The 6305-nt window shown below is 37.9% G+C and overlaps 1 pseudogene; it reads left to right on the forward strand.

Moving 5' to 3' along the window:
• Positions 1-1158: 1158 nt before the first annotated feature.
• LOC102731966 (enoyl-CoA delta isomerase 2 pseudogene) lies at positions 1159-2221 on the forward strand (annotated as a pseudogene).
• The last annotated feature ends 4084 nt before the right edge of the window (positions 2222-6305 follow it).

Raw genomic sequence — 6305 nt, forward strand, 5'->3', positions numbered from 1 at the left:
AAGTGAACTGACAGATGATGATGTTCTCTGTCCTCAGCTTAGGTACTATTTTGAAGATCAGTAAGAGAAGCCTTATTTCAATGATGTCCTAGAAGAATACTGACACTCAGGCACACCAGCTGTGCTAAACAACCTTTTCTTTTGCTGCAACAATTTATTGTCATCCCATGCCATCATCTCCTGCATTTGAAGAAGATGTATATTTTATTTCAAAAGATAAAGTAGAGGAAAAAATATACAGATATACATAAACTTTCAAATGATAACTTCTCTTGGACAATAAAAAAATCTATTACCTAGAAAATGTCAAGTTTATTAATATATTCACATTTGAATCATGGTAGGAAAGTTAATAAAGTAGGGGAAATGTTACCATGTTAAATCCGTTTTCATATTTGGCTTAGAAGAAAGAAGAAAGTTGGAAAATACAATAAAGTATGATCTGGCACTAAGTAAAAAGCAGAAGATCACGGTAAAACATTGGTAATACTATCTCATATTTATTGATATGTCAATTTAGAGTGTGAGCTACATATATCTGTGTGAAATCATAAGGACAGATAATATAAAGTCCTCTTCTTACTCATGATGGAATTCACAAGGCCTAAAGACGGAGAGAGAGGTTCTTTCCCAATCAGAAATATTCTACACATAGTAATCTGAGTAACCTTTCACACGTTAATAACTGGTTCTTACTTTCTCTTCTTAAGCTTACACAACATAATTTAAGATTATATACACTAAAAACAAAGTACTCTACCTGGCCCTCTGGGAGATTGACGGTGAACCTCATGTGGTCCCTCCAGATATGATTTGAAGGAGTTGATGTTGCAATAAGTCATGTCAAGATGGTAAGAGCTACACATTGTGGATTTTATGAGTCAAGTATGGAGGAAGACTCACAGAACAGGTGGGGAGATTTCACCTACAGTTTATGGAGAGAAAGGTAGCAATTAAGAGGAAAGGGATCAGAAATGGCCTCATTTACCCTAAAACTCCTTGTTTTGTTTTTAAAGAAACACCACCAAAAGGGGATGAGCTCAGTCGGTCCTTTCCTCAGTCATCGGCTTCCCACCATCCTCCAAATACTATCCCCAAACATTTTGGAGGCAGGGGGTGGAGGGAGAGGCAGCTAATCAGAGTCTGAGAGCAAGATGATCTGCACTCTATAAGCAGGCCACTGAAAGGCCTTGTAATACACCTAAACCAGGTCTGTTCGACCTGATCAATAAGGCCAAATGGGATGCATGGAATGCTCTTGGCAATCTGCCCAAGGAAACTGCTAGGCAGAACTATGTGGATTTGGTGTCTGGTTTGAGGTCTTCATCTGACTCCTTTAGCCAAGTGAAGCCTGAAGCAGACAGGAAACAAGCTGGATATGAAACGCTGGTGATGACCTCTGAAGACTGCATCACAAAGATCATGTAAACCGGCCGGCCAAAAAGAATGCACTGACCACACAGATGTATCGGGAAATCATGCTTGCACTTGATGACTCTACCATAACTGTTTTTACAGGAAATGGTGATTATTACTCTAGCGGAAATGATCTAATTTCACTGGTATTCCCCCTGAAGGAGTAGAGGAGAAAGCTAAAAATGGTGCCATTTTACTGAGGGATTTTGTAGGCTGTTTCATAGATTTTCCTAAGCCTCTGGTTGCAGTGGTCAATGGTCCAGCTGTGGGAATACCCGTCACCATTCTCGGGCTATTTGATCTTGTGTATGCGTCTGACAGGGCAACATTTCACACTACTTTTAGTCACCTTGGCCAAACTCCAGAAGGATATTCCTCTTACACTTTTCTGAAGATAATGGGCCCAGCCAAGGCAGTAGAGATGCTCATTTTTGGGAAGAAGTTAACCGCTGGAGAAGCCTATGCGCAAGGACTTGTTACTGAAGTTTTTCCTGATAGCACCTTTCAGAAAGAAGTTTGGACCAGGCTGAAAGCATATTCAAAGCTCCCCCGGAATGCCACGCATATTTCGAAACAGATCATCAGAAATCACGAGAAGGAAAAGCTGCACGCTATTAACGCTGAAGAAAGCAGCATCCTCCAAGAAAGAAGATGGCTGTCAGACAAATGCATGAATGCAGTCATGAACTTTTTATCCCAAAAAGCCAAGCTGGGATGCCTGTTACAGCAGAGTTACGCATTTCAAAGGAAGGGATGTGCTGTCATTTCTGATTTCCAGTACTTGAACTAAATAAATTGTGCCTTTTCTCAGTGCTAAATTTAAAAAAAATTTTAATTCATTTAAATCACTCAGTTCCCAGAACATGTGAGTTGTTATTTTAAAAGGATCAAGATGATAACATTAAAATATCTTCCAGAAAATAATTGTAAAAGTGGAATCTTGGGGCGCCTGGGTGGCTCAGTCGTTAAGCGTCTGCCTTCGGCTCAGGTCATGATCTCAGGGATCTGGGATCGAGCCCTGCATTTGGCTCCCTGCTCGGCGGGAAGCCTGCTTCTCCCTCTCCCATTGTCCCTGCTTGTGTTCCCTCTCACGCTGTGCCTCTCTCTGTCAAATAAATAAATGATATCTTTAAAAAAAAGTGGAATTTTATCATTTAAGGTTTGGTAATACGCAAACTTCTGGCTTTGTCATGACTCTGACAGATTTTTCTCCTTGGTGAACTCAATTGATTAATTTCCAATTAACCTCAATTGAGATACCCAGAAGGAGGAGTAGGAGGGGAGCCTTAAGTATACAGGGCTTTATGACTTGCATTTGCTGCTGTCAGGAATTGCCCACAATCCTTTATAAACCTGGGGATTCATGTGATTATAGAGTCTTACATCCCCAACGTAATTACTGGTTTCTCTGCTTCTTTCACGTACTCTGCCGTGTTCTTAAGACCCTATGAGGTTGAAAAAACAAGACTTTTATTGCTGTAAGTGACCTAAATTGTATGATTTTTATTTTCCTCTTCAGAAATAGTGGTAATAAAACATGGGCACATCCTACCTCTCTTCCTAGGACTATGATGATGAATAAAATAATTGGAAGCAAGCAGACCATTTGTTTTCAGCTTTGGTGTTCATTTTTCTGAAAGAGCTGTTGTTATTTTTGACAGTGCCCTGCTCACATCCACAGTTCCCACCGGGAGCAGTGCCAAGACCAACTAGACTCCAAGCTACGTTCATGTGGGCCTTTCATCCCTGTCCTTGCGATCTTTCTCATGACAGTTCCTTTTCTTCTGGAATGTCCTATCACAATCTTTGGACATCTAAACTCAAATTAGGGCAGGCCCTAAATGATTTAAAATTTGGTAATTAGGAAGAAGAGTGTACTTGTTTGCTAAGGCTGCCATAGTAAAGTACCAAATCTGGGTGGCTTAAAACCACAGGAATTTATTCTCCCCCAGTTCTGGGAGCTAGATGTCTATAATCAAGGTGTCAGCAGGGCCATTCTCCCTCTGAGACTCAGAGTAGAATCCTTCCTTGCTTCTTCTTTGCTTCTGGGGGTGGCTATGGATTCTTGGCATTTCTTGGCTTGCAGTTGCATCACTCCAACCTCTCCGCCTGTTGTCCCCTGGCAATCCCGTGTGTCCATACCTTCACATGGCATTTTCCTCTTCTCATAAAAATACCCAACATTATTGGATTTTATAATGACCTTATCTTGACTTGATTACACCTGCAAAGACCTAATTTCCAAATGAGGACACATTTAGACAGACTAGGATTAGGACTTCAATACTTCTTTTGAGGGGACAGAATTCAATCCATACAAGGAATTTTATAAAGGGTAATATTAACACAAGTATTAGATATTATTTTTCATATGTATATTTCCAAAACTGCTTAAAATAATGCTTTAAACATAGTAGAGTATTACAATACACGTTGATTAGAACCTAATTGGCTTTTATCCCCATGTTGATATAAGCCACATTATATTTCCATTATATTATAGACTAAAGCTCTAACTTATAGAAGATATCTGATCCTGGTGGCGATTATAATTATCTAGAGGGATGAAAGGGATTTTCCTGGAAATCATGGTTATTTTCCTGTTAAATTGAGTGTAAAGTGTTGGAGTCAGGAAATTCTAGACTGTTTTTCTTTCCGTATTTTTTCTTTAGTTTCCAAAAAAACTGTTTTGCCTTTAGAGGCTCTATTGATTTTCTTCACTGTGTCACAGCTTTGGAAACAAGTGTTTGCTAGCTACTTATAAAAGCCACCTAAGTAGCCAACTGGGAAACCAATTACATTGGCTTGGAAATCAGCCTGACCAACTATCTAGGTGTCTGATTTTGGAGAACTATCTTCATGGAAGATTTTCTTGCCCTTTCTGACCCTCTTTTCTCTCCATTTGTTAAAGGGGGGGAAATTTAAAAATATAGGACGTAAAAATTTCTTTCCAAAGCAAAGTGATTTTTGCTTTTTATGATGCAGCCATGCCCTCACATAGCATTACATATGTAATCTTAACAAACACACAATAACATATATATTCACCACTAATTCCAGATATTCTTACGTCTTAAATTAAGTGAAAACAGGTATAACTATGTAAGGATTAAACCCGACTTATTTTGTATACCTATAATATGTATATTTTTGAGGATTATGTAACAGCAATGATATTTGTGATTATCATGCCAAATAAATAGGAAACTTAACTCTATTTTATAATTTGAGGCCTAGAATCTGGGAATTCTGATTCTCCTGCCAAGATTTCTTGACAAAATGCCATACTGAGGCTTAATTTTCAGCTATAGTACAAGGGACATATTTATTGTTTCTCAGCTATTTAAAAAAATGTACTTGTGTTTTCAGATGGTACTTCTTAGCTAGCTCGAGTAGTTATCTAACTGATACAACCACTCACCAAACCTGCTGCAGTAGCCAGTGTTAATCATGTTTATCATACACAAAATCCATACCTCAGTGATGCCTAAAAGTTTTTCAAACTAAGGCTCTGAGCTTTTATAAATTTTATTTAATAAACCAATTAAGCTATATTCATTATAATCCCTGGAGGGTTATCTGCCAAGCCAGTGCTCTTACAACTAAATTGTCTAATTGAATTATGTTCAATCTGGAATTGCCACGGAAGCATTTTACCGTTGCAGACCAGCAAAACTTGGATGGGATTTGGATTCATCTAACAAGTTGGGAGACAGATGGTGTTAAAAAGATACAGATGTAGCAGCTTCCATTGATTCTTAATATGCCCCTTTTTTGTTGTCTTAAGCATTTTCATCAGCAAACGAAATACTTGTTTTGCTAAAGTCAATGATTTGCATATTAAGATGGGAGAAAAACAAAGTGCAATAACTAAAGAATTGGGCCATTACTGCCAGAGGAAGGAAATTTTCCAGAAGAAATCCTTAATTTTAGAAAGCAGGATATATCATTACTCTTTAATTCATTTACACATTTATTTATCCAATAAATAATTTTGAGCACCTGTCATGGTAGGAACCATGGTAGCCATTTAGATATGGGTATAAACATAATTAAGCTACGATTCCTGCTTTTATAGAACATCTTAAGTAGAAAATGGGTAATGAATGAGAAACTCCAAACAAGTTAAAAAGTGGGAAATGCCGTAAAAGACAGAGTGCTGTCAAAATTCAGACTTGGGAGAGGCTATTTGTGGCCAAATTTATGGGAACAATAACATTTAAAATAGAATTTGAGTACTAGGTCAGTTTCAATAAATGGAGATGAAAAGGTAGAAAGACATAGCAGTACTTGGAAACTTAGACTAGACCTAACTCAAGCGAATGGAAGGAAAAGCGACTATGTAGAGCACAGGTAACATTGGAAAAACTTTTAGGCTTGAACAATGATTAAAAGATGTGAACGTTGCTCACTAATATAAGAAACCATTAAAATTTTTTGCATAGAGGAAGGTTATGTTTAATGGGGTTTATTACGAGATGGTATATAGGATAGTTTGAAGAAGCAAGGAGCCTAAGGCTGGGTGATTTTAGTTACTGAAATTATCTAGGACAGAAAAGTAAACATAAAGATGAAAATAATGTGGAGTCAATATAAGTTTAAAGGAAAACATTATGAGGCTTGATAACTGATTAAAAGGGGACAATGTTGGAAAGAGAGCACATGGCAGAGAAGGGTTATGAGACAGAATGTCAAAGAAAACCCGGAGTTAAAGCCAAGGGGACAGGAAAAGAGCTGTTGTCCCAGCCAAAATCAAAATTCAGGTGGAGGCACTTGTTTGAGAGGGAATGTGGGCCATATTTGGGGTTATTTCAAACAGTATTATTCAATCAAAATATAATGTGATAACATATTTCATGTAACCCAGTGTATCCAAAATAATTATTTCA

This window comes from Leptonychotes weddellii, chromosome 1, assembly GCF_054177405.1.
Source record: "Leptonychotes weddellii isolate Sample4059 chromosome 1, ASM5417740v2, whole genome shotgun sequence".
NCBI lineage: Eukaryota > Metazoa > Chordata > Mammalia > Carnivora > Phocidae > Leptonychotes > Leptonychotes weddellii.